Genomic DNA, 17,831 nt, shown 5'->3' on the forward strand with positions numbered 1-17,831 from the left:
TACCGATTCGGTATATCTACCGATTCGGTACATGGTCCGATTCGGTATATTTACCGATTCGGTATGTTAGCGATTCGTTCTTTTACCAATTCGGTGTATTTCCGATTCGGTTTATTACCGATTCGGTATCTATACCGATTCGGTATTAATACCGAATCGGACGGTTTTCAGCCTCCTACATCCCGATGGCTGGATACCGATCGGTAAGGGCCGAAAATCGGTATTTTCGGCCGTTTCCGATCGGTATAGGGCCACCTACATCGGGCCCCTAGTGTATAAAACCCCCTGATTTGGGCTAGAAGGGGTCGCTTTTTCGATTTCCTCTGGAGATGCTGCCGGACTGAATATCGATTGCTTGGAACGTAAGAACTTTAACTTTTGACTGTTTGTTTACTTTGCAGGTCTGTTAGGATAAGATGAGGGTGTTAGCTAGGGATGATAGGAGAGAATGAACTTGGAACTATCTGTTCTTAGCTAAACTCATGCGAAACTGTGGAGAAGTGTGGCCCACTGGTTAGAGCAGGCAGACCCAGAAGCAGAGGTCAGACCCGGGACCAGGGTTCAATTCCCGACGCGGCAGGGTCTTGAGCTCAAATGTCCACAGACTCGATAATTCTCGCTTAGGTGCCTGACCTAATCATGGGTCCACACTCTGCAACTCTGGGCATTAAGCTTGCTTAATCTCCACAACGGCCCCACGCGGCAGGATGCCTGGCTTTCACCTTGGGGATGCCCTGTAGGGGCTATCTCACAGGGAAAAGCCAGGACGGGTTCCCAAGGCAAGCGCTTAGAGACCCCTGGGTGATAAGTGCTATATAAATCCAATATACAATACAATACAATACTCTTAAATAAATGACTTTTTTCTGAGCTTTAAAATAAATGATCATTTTGAAAATAAAGTTAAAGAATTCTTCTTTAATAAAGAAATAAATAGATGCTAAATGTCTGACATACTAAGGTTTGCCTGGAATAAAAATTAGATAAATGAAGAATATAAAAGCTGGTCTTTGATTCTTCCTACGCCTAATTTTCGTTCTAGCAGATCCATTGCCATTATGGTGGTGTGTCTGAATAAACAATGTTTAAAATAAAACCATGGTAAAATGCTTTACATTGCAGGTGTAAATAAAATAGTTTAATAGGTTTAGACACTGCGCCAATGTTATAGAAGGACTCCTGGGTTGTTGGCCAGATCTTTGAAGCTGAATTGTATGCAGTGTAATGGGCCCCACTGTTGAATGTTATGTGTGTTTCAGAGGTTTTAGAGAAATGGCCATGGCAATTTAGAGTTTATTTCTGGAGTCCCGCTGTAGCAGGTGCTTCATATTTTGTGTCTCTCTATTGCTAATTGCCAAGTGCCATTTTTGTTAAGTTCTTTCGCATAGGAGAAGGTGCTTCATATTTTGTCTCTCTCCATTGCTAATTGGGAAGTGCCACTGTAGCTTAGTTCTTTCGTATAGGAGCAATTTACTAGCCAGAAATTTTAAATACCGCCCACTTTGAAGTAAACCTCTAATGGCACCAAGCAAGTGAAGCAAGTGAGTCCAAACCTCCCTAGAAGAGCTCCCACGTCTCTTCCATCCAAGTATCTATCCATTCATCCTGTCACCTCTCCATCCATCTGCTAATATTAACTATTTCACCTTTGCATTCTGCTGTCCATTAATTATTGCATAGTATTGATTACCAGGTAGGGAGGAGGAATAGCTGTCTATTCTGTTCCCCTAAAATAATCCAAATAATCAATAAGAGAATGGACACTTGTAACTGTGTTACAATGGTTCTCTTAGACAACCCTCATAAACGCTATGTTGATCTCGGTTGCAGTCTAAATCGTTTCTCTGCCCCACATATGCGTTATGGCATTATCATCGGGTTCTCTAAATTTGTGCTGTAGCAGGTCTGTACGTCAGTGAATTCTAATCACGACATGTACTTACTGACACAAATCCATTTGTTACCAATATATTATATTGGAAACGATACATAGATGATATCCTAATGGTTTGGAAAAACGACAATGACCTCAACATATTTATTGAGTGGCTGAACCAAAGAGATAAATGTCTGAAATTCACTTTTACATCTGACAAAAACAGTATAGATTTTCTTGACCTTACAATTTTCATTGAAAGAGGACAGATTGAGACAAAAACATATTACAAACCAACAGCTAAAAATAGTTTCCTGTCATACAAAAGCTTCCATCCCAAACCTTTACGAGACAATTTGCCTTATAGTCAATTCCTAAGGCTAAAAAGGAATTGCAGTAAAGAAAATGACTTTAAAGTACAGGCCAGAGAACTGAGTCAGAAATTGGAGAACAGAGATTACACACCCACAACTATATCGAAATGTCGGAAAAGAGCTAAACATCAGCCCAGAGAATGCCTCCTACAAACCAATGTAAAAGAATCAATCCCTGACCTTGTGACATGTGTTACAACATATTGCCCAGCGACATACGCAGTGCAAAAAATAGTTAACAAAAACTGGCGAATATTAACATCAGGAAAATTTAACTGGCCAAAACCAAGATTCGCAAATTAAAGAACACGAAATTTAAGAGATATGCTCATGCACACACGACCTAGAAAACAACTAAAAGCAACAGTAACGAGGAAAACTGAGATGACCCGAGTTACTGGCCACTATCCATGCGGCTTCTGCCTAGTGTGCAAATTAACAACAGCAACTAATTCTCTACAACTTACAGATTCACTGCTCTGGACTCAAAGACAACACACTAACTGTAACTCTACTCATGTAATTTACATGATTCTATGCCCCTGCAGAAAGAAATATATTGGCATGGCTTGCTGAAAAGTAAAGACAAGAATCGGAGAGCACAAAAGCAATATCAAGACAAAAAAGATCTTCACGAAATTATGTGCCCATTTCACTGAGCATGGTCACAAAGCAGAAGAACTCAGGTGGACTGTGATCGAAATGCTACATGACAAAACTACAAATGCTGAGAGAACATTGTTCGAAAAAGAGCAAAGATGGGTAGACCGATTGAAAACCAATCTTGAAGGACTCAATGATAATATACTGTGGCACCAATTCGCGTAATATAGATCTTAAATCTGATTATATTAAGATTACAACTACATTTACAGCCCAGTCATGAGGTGAAAATTAGATCCTAAATCTGATCACATTAATACTACAACTACATTTACCGCCCAGTCATGAGATGAGAACAATGAATAAACATCATAAGCTCATTTCCAGCTTCCATCTAGCATTGAGCAGTGTGTGAATACCCAGCAGTCCTTTGTTTATGTCTATGACTCTTAGTATGAGGAGAAGTGTCCAGAGGAGTAAACTATGATTAAACCTCTAAAATAAGAACTGCTTTTACATCTAGTTTAGGGACAGTTAGACATTGTACTACAAGCTCTCCTTTCAACTTCCATTTAAAACTGAGTAGTATGCGAACGCTTAGTTGTCCGTTTTTAATGTCTATGAGGTTTGGCACAAGGAGATATGTCCAGACTATATAAAAATGCGTTTCCAAAGTACCTTCCAAACCCAAAAACTACACCCTTTAAATATAGGAAGCTTTAGGGATATCCAATGTACTAGTCTAGCGATTTGTTAATCACTTCAATCACAAAAGATCGAACACATAATATGGTGGTACAAAATTTTGAAGACTATTGTATATACAGATTCAGAAGAAATATATATGATAAACACGTCTAGAGGCTTTATGTAATATCCTAGGACAGTTTTACGTAACAAACACAAAAAAGATGAGAAGAAGCTAGTCCTTCTTCTACTATGATGCCTCGCGGGCCACACAGTAAAGTAAGGCTCCGAACGAGACATCCGCATCCAGGGGCAGAGCCAGCACAAGACGTGGAGGAACCTCCATTAGCAGGTGAGAATTAGATCCAGTCCTGAGAGGGCGAACACCGCGGGTAAGATTGACTCTCAATTCAAACCCTTGTATGCTTTCCTTACAGCCTGGGACCATTGTGTCCACTTTCCCCTGAAGACACGCGGCGAAAATATTACAGAGGTAATGTTTGTCAAAATCTTAACCCTGTTAAATGGGAGTGCCTAAGAGGGTGTGGTTAGTGATATCAGAGAGCTTGAATATCGACCCTTAAGAGAGATTTACATTTCTCCACATAAGTAAGAACCTAATATTACCCTCCTAGTATGACATTTCTCCACATAATTAAGAACCTAATATTACCCTCCTAGTATGTAGAACAAGATACCATCTTCCACATTAGCTTGAACACAATAGTCTCCATATAGGACTATTCCTGTGAATTTAATACGCATAATTATGCATTTTTATCTCAAGTTGAGAATTTAAATATTAAGTACTGTATATATACCCACCTTTTTTGTATGTTTCTCTATTTACAGGTACACATTACCTCCTTAGAAACTAAGTGGTAACACAAAACCCACCGTGACTACTACACAAATCGTGTGAGTATAGTTCCATTTTGAGTTTGTTTGTCCTGACGAATGCCCCCTAGACCCGGCTGGGCGAGGTGGGGCAGAAACATGTTGACTATTTTTTTAATTTTCAAGTGGTATAATCAGACCAAGTAACTCGATCTGTGTGTATACCCGACTGTTTTAATAATAAACCTCATCCTTCAGCGAATAAAACACTTTCTATGATGTAGGTTTATTTTTTAGATATTTTTTGTGGGCTTATATATATCTCTGGACACTACTGTGCTACACCAGAGGTTGCCTCAGGCTTGAGGCTGGCATACAGCACAAATTTAGAGAACCCGATGATAATGCCATAACGCATATGTGGGGCGGAGAAACGATATAAACCGCAACCGAGATCAACGTAGCGTTTATGAGGGTTGTGTAAGAGAACCATGTAACGCAGTTACAAGTGTCCATTCTCTTATTGATCATTAATTATTTCATCCATCATTCAATCTGTCTCTATGCCATCCATCCTTCCACTGTGCCGTCCCTCCATCTGTGCAACCATCTAGCCGCTCTTCCATCCATCCATCCAGGCATCCATCCACCCATTCTGCCATTCATCTTTTCACTATCCACCCTGTCATCCATGCATTCATCCATCAACTTGTCCCCTCTGCCATGCATCCATTCGCAGAACTGGTCCATTTGCGAAGGCCAAAATGCTTTTTCTATTATCTTAACATATTGAATCGCAATTTGGGTTTACAAATCAGTTTTGGAAGGGGTTTGTTTAAGGCATCCCTTCCAAATATCGATTCACATTGGTATGAATGAATGTTTTGCAACTGAACCGCGGTCACAAAACTTTCACAGTTTACAGCGAATTCAAAGTTGGTGATAGCTCATTCACAAATCGGAAGGCGTCCCTTATGGATCCCTTCAACTTTAACAATGGTAGAACAACTATATTTTAGGAGCAGGCAATGTTCCAATGGACCATTGCCTACTTTTAAAAAATGAAACTTAAACGTTTAATTTTCTCTTTGCAAACAAAGCCTGTTTTCCTTTAAGGAAATAGGTCTGTGTTTTAAAAAAAATGCTTTTTTTAAAAAGCAATCACAGACATGGTGGTCTGCTGACCCCAGCAGACCACCATCCCTTTGATGGCAGTGAATCATAGTGGGTAATATACCTCATTAATATTCATGAAGCACGTCGAATTGCGACCCAAAATCGCTATTTTAGGAGTAAGAGCTTAATAACCCCCTGGTTCGTTAGTGATATTGATTACCAAATAGCGATACACAAAAATTGCTATCTGGTCATTGCTATAACTATTCTTTGTACATTTAGCCTTTAGATGCTAAAGACGTAAGGGGTTTATTAGAAGTTTATCACTATTTCTAAGCTGAGACAAACCCCAAGACCCACAGTATGCACTCAAGTGGAGTATTATTAATGAACAGACAACTACAAAAGTAATGAGGAAAAGAGGCCCCATCAGAAGTTTGTTCAGCACAGCCTGGCGTCTTGAGAAATTTATTTTTAGTGGCCAAAAAGTGAGTCTTTACAAATGAGACCCGTTACCAAATTGAAGGAATTGAAAGGATGGTTGGTGTGTTACCACTTCAAACTAGAAGGCGTACCCTATCTTTAGAATCTTGAAGGATTCGGAGACAGGATGGCTCGTCTAGATTTAAAACAGGCAGAAAATGCTGATCTGAGAGTCACAGTAATTTTCTGCAATTTTACTGGAACGGGAAGATATGGGAGTGTTTCATTCTACAATTGGGTTGTTTTCAGCCCCATGGTGTTTCACAACATTTTTTAAACCTGTGTCATCTTTTCAGAGGTCCAGAGGAGTCTAGATTATCCTTTATCTGTTCAACATTTTGCTCATGGCTCAAGTCAAACGCATACTGCAACAGCAAGTCCGTATGCAATATTGCTCCTACAAAATATAGGTTTTGTGACCAATTGGAAGCAATCAGTCGTGTGCCCTTTGAAAAGATGGAAGTTTTGGGTTTCAGAATAGATTAAATTGAGACTGCCCTGAGACTTCCTTTGACAAAAATCATATCTATCCAAAAGGAATTGTGACCAAACTACACCTCCTGTTGAGGCATCTAGCCAGATTAGTGAGCAAACTCACCATCAATTTGGGAAACATTTCCAGGACCCCTGCTTTACTGACTCCTACAGGGAAAGAAAGATTCTCCTGTTGTGAAGAGGGGTATCTTATGCGGACAAGATGCCACCATGGAGGCATGCAATGGCTAAGCCATCTGTGGGGTAAAATTAAACATTGAGATATATTCAGGCACTAGTCATCTAAGCTAGGGTTGCCAGTTGTGGAAATATATCCATCTGGTATTGTTTGAAGGATCTTTTATGGCGAAGCCTTTCATTAAAGACAGAGTTCAATGCTCTGCCCTTCTGAGGATGTGAAAGTATCAGTGGTGCAATATGTCGGTCACCTATGGGTCTCAAAGTCAAAGATGTTGGCTGATCTGACAAAGGAGTTCTGCATTTTTGTCTGTGTTGTCAGATCTCAGTGAAGGGATAGTACTTACTTGTTCCAGACATTCAAGTGGCAGATTGGAAGTCATGGCACTTGGTGGATGATGTTAGACCTGTCAGCCCTTTGGGTGGTCCCTCCTTATTTTTCACCCTTTCTGCCTCTCATTTTTTTTGTGTCCACTGTATTTCTTGTGTGCTGGCTTAAAAACTCCGGGCGCACCATCATTACTGATTAATGGTGAGGTGCTCCTTTTTAAAATGGGAGAAATATGGGGTGCTCTCTCACAAAATGGTGGCCTGACCAGATTTACCTCACAGCCTTGGGCCATAGGGTAACATGAGGGGTTCCAGAACCTTCTGGTCCACTCTAGTCACTCTGGGCACAGGCTATATAAGGCGGAATGTTGGACGGCCATTTTGTGTAGTAGTGACCAAGCAGGGGTTCAGGCTGTGGAGTGAGGAGGTTGGCGCACTGAGTGGGTTTGCTGTGGATTGAGGAGGTTGGCGTACTGAGGGGGTTTGATTGCCTCCAGGGGCTGCTACCCCTTCTTGTTGATGCTACCCCCGCCTGTTGACCTGACCCTGTAGGAACTCTTCATCTGAAACCAGTGTGGGGAGAGGTAACAGAACTCTTCCGCCCCTGCTTGACCATCGAGATCGCCAGGTTGCTGAGGGACCTCAGATTGCCTGTTTTAGAGGTGGTGAGTGGAATCCCCTGAAGATACATGCACTGCTGCTTCCCCCATACTGAGAAGTGAATTGGGTTAAAGGTGTTCTTAGGATCTCTGCAGTAATTGCCCCCACTTCTCAAAAGGACTGTTAGTGGCAGACCCACGTGTGGAAACCTAATACGAAAACGTCCCCCATGGGTCCTCGCCGTTGCTAAAGTGGAAACCCTACAACGTAATCTCCACTGGAGGCTAAGTGCCCTCGTGCTTTATGTGCACTGCTCTTTCCCGCCATAAAGCGGAATAAATAGAAAGGAAAGACCTGCCTTTGTTCGGGTCCCCGAGACTGCCGCTGCTGTGAAGCTGCCCCTGGTGATTTACGCAGAGAACTGGTGAGGTACCGGTCCGGCCTTCCGCTCTTCAGTGGGGAAGACAGGGGTAGGGCCTAGCATCCCCGTAGCTTCAACCCAGCTGGTTCCTGTCAGGCCGGCGTGGAGGAAAGAAGGCGGGGAAGTGTTGTGGGGTTGCTAGGCAGCCGCGGCCTTTCCCGTGTCAGCTGCATACTGAGTGCCGCCGGCTAGCCCGTCAGGAAGGAAAAAGGGAGCCCTGTGTCGGCCGGAGGCAGAGCGCCTGACATCACGTTCACTTTCTGCAACCTGTTTTAGCCTTGAGTGGCCGGGGAAGGTGACAAAAGAATCACCGGCCACTCCTCACTCAATTAGCGGTAAGATCCCTGGAGTTGGGTGGGCCCTCAGGTGACAGGAGTGCCTCTACTGACTTTGTTACATAACTGGGGCCAAAGTTTGATTAACGCTTGAGGCGGTCGGGCCTGCTGGAATGAGCAATGAAGGTGCATGTTGGGGAGAGGGAATTGTGACCGGCTGAGCCCAATTCAAGTGGAAAGAAATCCTACAAACGGTGTTGTTCCTCACAGAGTCCAGCAAGCGTGGAACTTGAAAGAGAAGGGAAATAATTTGGCGGGAGGTGGAAGCTAATGACTTAGTCAAACCTTAAAGTTAAAAGCTATTTGATGTAATACGCTGCCTGCCTAATCTTAATGCTTCTGGAGGATTACTTTAATGGAGCAATTGTCTGCCTAACCTTCTTTTAATAGAATTCACTGTTGTTGGTAAAATGATATGATTGCTCGCCTATATTTCATTTCATGAATTTTGCTGCTCAACTTCTCTAAACTTCTAAGGGACTTTGTGATTTGAAATATGGAGTAGAATTTTTAAACTCATTACCTTTGCTGAGAGATGTACCTTAACTGAATGCAATGTTATGCTCATATTGGAACAGATAATCAAATTTGAAAGTGCTTACTGTGTTAAGTTACACACACTGCTGAAAAATATAGCCAATTTATGGACTTTGATAAGGCACTTCTATTTTTTATAACACGGTGTGGTGTCATTTTTGGTGGAGGTGCACTAAGGTGCTGTGTTGAGTGTGGCGTAAGTGCAACAAGATGCCTTGAAGTTAGGCCTTCCCACTTTGTGCCAGGCTACCCTACCAGGGCCAGTGATTCCGGGTCCAACAGATGGCACAACCATTAAATAATTGTTGGGATCCATACCAAGAGAATCTTGTTGCATGTGCAATGGATTTTCAGTTGAAAGAAATATTTCAGTTGAAGACCCGACCTGGGATCTCTAGCAATAGATGCCCACTTGCATTCTTGCGTAAACAATCTGAATTACACATTTCTACCATTTAGGATGATCTTGAGGATGATTTCTTCGGGCCAAGGCACAAGCAGCAGTGCTGATGGTTGACACACGTGTGGTATCCAGATTTATTGGAAATGTCAGTTGATTTGCTTCTGCTCCTGAAACCAAAAAGGGAAACACACTAATTGGTGCAACAGAAACTTCTAAATCTAGTAGCTTGGAGAATTACAGGGAAATATTAGCCATCAGCTAGCTTTTGGAACATGCTGCTGAACTCCTCAAGGAGTCTTGGGCCCCAGTTACTCGCAATACTTATAAGATAGCAAGTCTTAGATGGTCTGACTGCTGCAGCTGTAGTCCATATACTGAATGATTTTCGTAGTTAGCTAAGGAAGGCCAGGCTTATAGAACAATAATGTATACAGGTCAGCAGTTTCTGCAGGTCACATCTATGTGGATTGAACTCCGACCTGAGAGCATCATTTGGTATGTAGATTGAAGGGGTTTAAGATAAAGACCCCTCACAACCTTGTTACGAGAAATTGTGGTATGTGGAATGTGAATGAAGTATTAAAGATGCTTATGAATTAGCCAGAAATTGAGAATCTGTCATTCAAACCGTTGTTAGGTACTTTAGTAATGCTGCTGTGCATGAAATCACACAAAAGAGTGTCATCCGTAGTGGTGTTAGATGTGTTAGGCCGTTCTTTTTCACCACAAGGGGGTTACCTTCTTGACAACTAGAGGACTCATTCAAGGTCAGTTTCTTATCCTGCCTTTCTCTGGCAACCCAAGCTTTGTGTGGTGAAGGATTATTAAAGATGTTCAGAGGATTTCAGATCAGTAGGAGTAAGACATCTGCTTATTGCACTGAAACCTCCTCATCAAGCAGTGACATCTCCTACCTTCCCAATGTGGGTTAAGTGAACTATGCATGAGGCTGGTGTTGATATTGTTACATTTGCTACTCATCCAGTTATTCACGTGTCTTGATTACATTATGGCAGCTGCTAATTGGGTAGGAGACTCAGGGGCTGAATTAGAGATTGGGGTGTTAGAAACGAGAAGCGTGGTGCAGAGCGGGCTGGCCAAACTCCGGAAATGTGTAAAGCATCCGCGCAGCACACACAGGTGACACACAAGGCACACTACAAAAGGAGACTCCACACCAGTTCCGGTGAAAAACAGTATGTGTATTGTAAAATAAACACATCAGAAGGGAATCACAGGTGCAGATAAACCTTGCCAGCTGGCACTAGGTAATGATTTACACGGGGACTATTTACAGGGCAGCGCCAATCGGGCCGCTGCCACAACCATCACCCGTACAGTTAGGGTAGATGGAAGGGTGAAGAATAAAGGTAAAGTCCATCACTAAATGTATAACAGCCAGGATCTTCTGGCTAGGTCATGACCTGGATGACCTTGTTAAAAGTATCAGGCCTAAACATAAGGCATCCTCATTAGCATGAAGCATAAACAATGGGCCTAAAATAACACGCCAGGTCAGCATATAAACATATCCTGCACAAGCCTGGAAGGAAAGCATTCGGCAAATGACACATGATCCTGGAGACATACACATATTTGCATAAACCATAGTAACCTCACATTAAACCTGCACATTGGCATCATCATAAGCATAAACGCAGTAACATATGATAGCAGGCATCCTATTAGGTATCTCATTCGCATAACCATACTTCATAGTGGGCATGACCCTCAAACATCATGGTAATACTGTTGGGCGAAAGTTGCATGAGGCATCTCAATATGCATAAACAACATGAATAACCCATGAGGCAGGAAAGCTTTAAGGGAAAAACATAAGGCATCCACCTGTGGGCATAAACATAGTAGGCATGAAGAATTAGGCATAAAAAAAGAGCATCCTCACAGTAGCCTAAACCTGCGCCCGGGGCCTCTCATTAGCAAGGAAACCTTAGGCATTAGCAGATGCATAAGGAACCTCCTGCAGTACATGGGGCCTAATCATATTAGTATGGGTCATACACATGAGGCATTTTATCATTGCGCACATTAGGATAGAACATTAGCATAATGGTGCATCCCTAGTAACCCCCAAACATCCTGTAAGCATTAGGGGGGAAAGAAACCATTAGCGATATAACCACATGCATTAGGCATAAGCAACATTAACAGAACACTTTATGTAAAGTTGCAGATACGCAGATACGCTTCTGGCGTTACTGCCCCTGGGGAGCCCCTGCTCGGGGGCTCTCAAATTACCAATGGCCGCAAATCAGCACTGCAAACCGGAGGGAAAATCCTTAGGTATCATCCTTGGTTAAAAATGCATTATGCAACAATATTATGCAAGAAATCATATGGGGCAATAGGCCTCGCCAGAATATACACAGTTTGCCCCAATTACGGGCACAGCACTCTGAAACTGGACCCAGGCCAACTGGCTTCTCTATGGGGCTCAAATGCCCTATGTCCAGCAAAGTCAGGGCTGGCTGCAAAAACAGCAAAAGCAAAGTGTGCAAAGCACTGGGGCAGGGGAGGAGTGTCTCTCACTCCTCTCTCTCTTCTCCTGAGGAGTACAATGCCCCCACACTACATTGCAGCTGCCCACTGTCAACCAAGCAGGCAGGGAGGAATCCCACATGCCGGGATCCCCTCGTATCGCTTTAGAATCCTGGCGCTGCAGACGTCTGCTCTTCTTCTCCTGGGCAAAGTTGTAGCGCCTTGGCAGCAAGCAGAGCACAGTCAATTGGAATAAGGCACTCTGGCAGCACCACAATACAGCACACATGCAGGGAAATTGAAATATAGCGCTTTGACAGCACAGCGCTGCTGGACCCACGCACCTTCTTTTCCTGGGCAGGGGCTGGAGGCAGCGCTCACGAGGCGCTAGATGGATCACAGTCCCAGGATCCCACCCAAGGGAGTAGCGCCCACACTCCTCACCTCCTTGGAGTGCAGGCAACCAGAAGATAGTGCTCACGAGGCGCTAGGTGGCAGGGAAGTTCTTGGGGGCTTGGATAGAGCTGCAGCCCTCACAAGGCGCTAGGCAGCAGGAAGAGCCCAGTCACTCCAAATATAGTGCTCACGAGGTGCTAGGGGAACATGCAGGGGGGCTCCCTCACCAGACGTCAGCTGCAGGATACACACTCCTCCTCTCTTTGGGGATGGAGATATAGTGCTATGACAGAACTGCACTGCAGGCGTCAGCTCTTCATCTGGCGTTCAGGAAAATAGTGCCTCCCAAGCACTAGGGAGCTGGTGAGGATCCAGTGCCCCACACAAGAAAGTAGTGCCCACATTCCTCAGTCCTCACCTCCTTAGAATACAGGCAAAGTATAGCGATCACGAGGTGCTAGGACAGCAGAGCAGGCAGGCCAGGCGGGCAAGATCAGCAGACAGTGGGCACTCATCAGTACAGGACAGCAGCTCCTAGAAGCAGTCATCTCCCATAAAGTGGCACTCCTCCTGACATAGCAGTCTTCACTCCAGCAAAGGCTCTCCCCGGCCCTTTGGACAGCTGAGGGGTACAGATGGGCTCAGGGACCAGCACACAGGCCATTGTGGCGGTACCTGCTGGCAGAGTGTCCACTCTCAATCCAGTCCACCTTCTGTCTGAGCACATCACATCTCTACTCTTCTACATATACACCCCTCCTCCCACATACCAGAAAGGGCTGGAAGCTTCTAGAAGGTCCCTGGCAGTTCCAGCCTCATTGTCACTGGGGGAAGTGTAGAGCACCTTGTCACTTCAAACACTAGACTGTCAACCTAGCTCAGGCTTGTATCGCTTTTGGCCGCCATAAGTGTGGCAGGGTATGCTCAGACGTGAGTCCCTTGCTCACTTTGCCACTGGATTCAAGCAAGCCGGGCTGAAGACAGCTGGAATGCCAGAAACCGGTTCTCGGAAGCTTGTATCCGGTCCAGAGAAAACATGGCTTGGCAGTTCGGGCTGGACTGTTCCCATGAGGCACAGGGTCAGACTGATTTGCATATAGCCATGTCTGAACTGGGGTGGTAGAGTGGGCTAAAGAACTGTGATGGATTAAACCCAGATGTTTTGCCTGGGTGTGAGTGTTTGTTTGATTCATATGCTCCGTCCATCACCACCCCCTTTTGTACCGCTTTTGGCCCCCATAAGTGTGGCAGGGTATGCTCAGACGTGAGTCCCTTGCTCACTTTGCCACTGGATTCAAGCAAGCCGGGCTGAAGACGGCTGGAATGCCAGAAACCGGTCCTCGGAAGCTTGTTTCCGGTCCAGGGAAGACATGGCTTGGCAGTTCTGGCTGGACTGTTCCCATGAGGCACAGGGTCAGACTGATTTGCATATAGGCATGTCTGAACTGGGGTGGCAGAGTGGGCTAAAGAATGGTGATGGATTAAACCCAGATCTTTTGACTGGGTGTGAGTGTTTGATTGATTCAGATGCTCCATCCATCACCACCCCCTTTTGTACCGCTTTTGGCGGCCATAAGTGTGGCAGGGTATGCTCAGACGTGAGTCCCTTGCTCACTTTGCCACTGGATTCAAGCAAGCCGGGCTGAAGACGGCTGGAATGCCAGAAACCGGTCCTCGGAAGCTTGTTTCCGGTCCAGGAAAGACATGGCTTGGCAGTTCGGGCTGGACTGTTCCCATGAGGCACAGGGTCAGACTGATTTGCATATAGCCATGTCCGAACTGGGGTGGCAGAGTGGGCTAAAGAACGGTGATGGATTAAACCCAGATCTTTTGACTGGGTGTGAGTGTTTGATTGATTCAGATGCTCTGTCAATCACCACCCCCTTTTGTATAGCTCAGGTAGGCGGCACAAGCAGACAGAAATGGCGTCCATTTTAAAAGTGACATTTCTGCAATGTAAATAATGTTAAAATAAAGGTGCTTACACCATTATACAGCATTTATTATTTTTCTCTCACACCACACATGGCATATACATTTCCTACCATGGAGGAGATGACCCCTAAAGGGGGGGAGGAGTTCCTAATATACCTATGTAAGGCAGAAAGCACACACACGTTGCACTGCTAACCAGGGCCAAAGTGTCCAACATCCTGAACCCACCAATTCCAACACAGCGAATGGCTAGGGGAAAGGCAAAAAGTTTTGGGATGACCATGCAAGCATGGCCAAGTCCAACAGGGGAAGAGAATACTCCATTGCAACAGTGAAGGAGTACCCTCTCTGTCAAACTCTCAGTCCACTCACTCAATATACGGCTGGTCAGATGGAGCTTACTCCGGCTCTGTCTCTGACATACTCCTCCAATGGCCTGGCAGAATACAGGAATCGGACAATCACTATCCAACCACCTGTCCCCAATTTAGTGCCAGTGGGAAGCTGGAGGACTTTTTCTTGCTCTCCGTCATGCCGGGCAATACCTTTTGGAGGTCAGCAAAAATAAAAAATGATTGCCATATCATGAGATAAAATTCTTAGGGGCCGATTCACAAAGGAAAAGTGAGACAGAAGTGTAACTATACGACTTTTAGTATTCATAAAGGGCATTTACGAGTAAATGTCCTTTGTGAATACTGAAAGTTGTAAAGTTAGACATTTGGTATTCACAAAGGGCATTTACGAGTAGTAAATGCCCTTTTTGAATACCGAAAGTTGTAAAGTTAGACTTTCGTCTCACTTTACCTTTGTGAATCGGGCCCTTATGATTTGGGACCCATTAGTTTTACATTTTCCAAACACAAAGGTCTGCTTTCGGAGCTTGTTTTTGAAAAATTAAAAATGTGCTAAAGTTTGGGGTAGCGCCTGACAACAGTGATGGACTCACACCAAACTTTTCAATAGCTTTGTAAGAACTGCTGTGATGCTGGTTCACACAAATCCATAGAGTTCACTGATCTATTTGGGGGCTGAAGGAAAGGCAGGGTAGCAGATGTAAAGTTGTCCGCTACCCTGTCTGCCTTTATTCTGCCCATGAAACCTTAAATCTGGCCGTTCGTATTTATGGATATTTTTTACGCCAATTGAAGGAATTTCTGAAAGCGCTGTGAACAATGTTTTAAAAAAACATAATAGGAGATTCTATGACTTGCCAAAAATTGGGATTTTTCTGGAATACATTAAAGAAACTCTGTATTTTATTAAAGACACCAAAGGAAGAATTATCCCTTCCCACAGAACAGATATGTGGAAAATAACTACTCAGAAATTATTATAAAAATGTTATCATTAATTCATGGAACTCACAGATATATTTCTATTGTTTACACATAATTTTGAGTTGGTTTATCTGTTTTCTTCACGATAAAAAACTGAAAACAAAACATTTTAGAAGGAGGATCTCATGAAGGGAACTACAAGCTAAAAGCAGCAGAGGTGAACATCAAACAGAGACAATCAAGAGTGAAAGGGAAAAGAATGTAGAAGTAACTAGAGATAAAAACATTATGAGTAATCTATCTAAGAGCTGTTTAAGGGAGCGACACATATATTGAGTTAGGACTACCACACTGCCCTGGAAACCTCCTTTAACCCCACACAGATCACAACTGATGCCCATAAATTAATCTCTAACTCAAAATAAGGAAATATTGTGATTTGTATTTTTTTTTAAATATTATTTTTGCTACAATTGATGTGGATGTTTATTGGTGGGTGTGGTTAGAATATGATTTAGATTGTGTGGAAGAATGGGTGTGGTTACGTGCATTTATGATTTTCTGTATGTTGCCCTCAGATCTTGGTTGTACTGACTTATGATGGTGGATGAGTTGGAGTCTTAGGTTGTTTGTGTGGACTTATGATGGTGGCTTTGTTGGTGTATGATGGTGGTTTTGTTTGCATGTGATGGTTGGTGTACCCTTGCTCCCTTTCAGTCCCTCTGTACTTCCCCTGCCTGCTCTGCATCCCGTATTTGTACTTCCCATGCCCCTGCACTCCCTATGTGTACCTCCAGCTGCCCTGCTGTCCCTGTGTCTCCAGTTCAGCCCCATTGCCCCTCTGTGCCCTCTGTCTCTACAGTCCTACTATGCACCTATACCTGCTCGGCAGTCCCTTTGTATACCTCAACCTTCTTGCAGTCCCCCTAAGTACCAAATCCGCAGCACCGGTGTATATTACACTGCACCTAAATCCCCTCTTTATGCCTTTCTGACCCTCCTGTAGCCCCTTTGTATGTTTCCTGCTTCCCCTGCATCCCTTCTATGCACTGGACCCCCTACTGTCCCAATGTGCACTACTATTTCCCCTGCATACCCTGTGAATCACTATGCTCGCCACTGCTGCCCCTATGTGTGCCTCACTGTCCCACTCTAGCTTCTGTAAGTGCTCCTGATGAAGCCTGAAGCTCCTTTGTGTGACAGCCTGCCTCAGGAAAGGAATGCCCAGACGTGGGCCCCGTGCTCACTGTGCCACCAGATTCAGGCTAGCCTGGCTGGAAGAGGGGTGATACCTGAAACCGGTCCAAGGATGCTTGTTTCTGGTCCAGGGAGCACCTAGCCTGGCAGTGTTGGCTGGACTGTTCCCATGGGGGGCAGGGTCAAGACTGATTTGCATATGGCTGCGTCTAAACTGGAATGGCATGGTGAGAAAAAAACCAATGGATTTAACCCAGGTCTGTGACTGGAGGTAAATGTTTGATTTGTTTAGTATTCAGTCCCTCATCTGTTCATTTTGCATCTTTCTAAAAGTGGCATTTTTAAAAAGGTTATTAATAAATTCAAAGGCCCATTAGATCAGTGGCTGGGTTTGTATGATGATTATACCTGTTGATTAAGATTCAAGAACCCTGCTCCATCATGTCATTATATTGAAAACTTAAGGCAGAAAATAGCATCCTTTATGCTACAGGTTTCCCTCCCATCTCATACAATTGTAAATTCCATACAGTGAATTATTGAGAGCAAAGAGGAACTCTAGAACACAACTAGCCATAGAAAAGGAACAGAATGCCATGATTGGACATTTGAGAGAAAGAGGTTACCTTTTAAGCTTACTGTGGACAGTAAAAGCATTGTTAGTAATAGGATTCTTGGTTGGTTGAGGTATGCACCCATGACAGGTAGGAACGACCACGCTAGCCAGGGTAAGCTTGATACACACTAAAAGATAGCCTGTGCTCACCCTCTGGTATCTAATAACAGAGAGGTCAGGCTTATCTAAAGAGGCAATGTGTAAAGTATTTGAGCAATACACACACACAGTAACACACTACAAAAAGACTCCACACCGGTTTATAAAAATAGTTTAATAAATTATAATCAAACCAAGATTAGAACAGCAAACATCCCATCTATAGAAGTTGAGATATTGAATTTTAAAGGAATAGATGCAGTAAAGCACTTTACTTTAGGTCTCGCTGGACCGGGGCAAAGTCAAATTTCGGGCAGACAGTGATGGAGCATGAGCTGTCTACAGGACCTATGCAGGCCCAAGTGAAGAAAGTGCCTTTCCCCGTCCCAAACAGCGAGATGTGTCGATGTCGAGGCCCGCAGGAGCAGGATGCATCAATCATCTCCCAGCAGTGAAGGCGATGCGCCAGTTCCGAAAATGGGTGCTGGAGCCGAGAGGTGTAGAGCAATGCATCACATTCTGTCATGTACTTGAG

This window comes from Lissotriton vulgaris, chromosome 5 (assembly GCF_964263255.1).
Source record: "Lissotriton vulgaris chromosome 5, aLisVul1.2, whole genome shotgun sequence".
Taxonomy (NCBI): Eukaryota; Metazoa; Chordata; class Amphibia; order Caudata; family Salamandridae; genus Lissotriton; species Lissotriton vulgaris.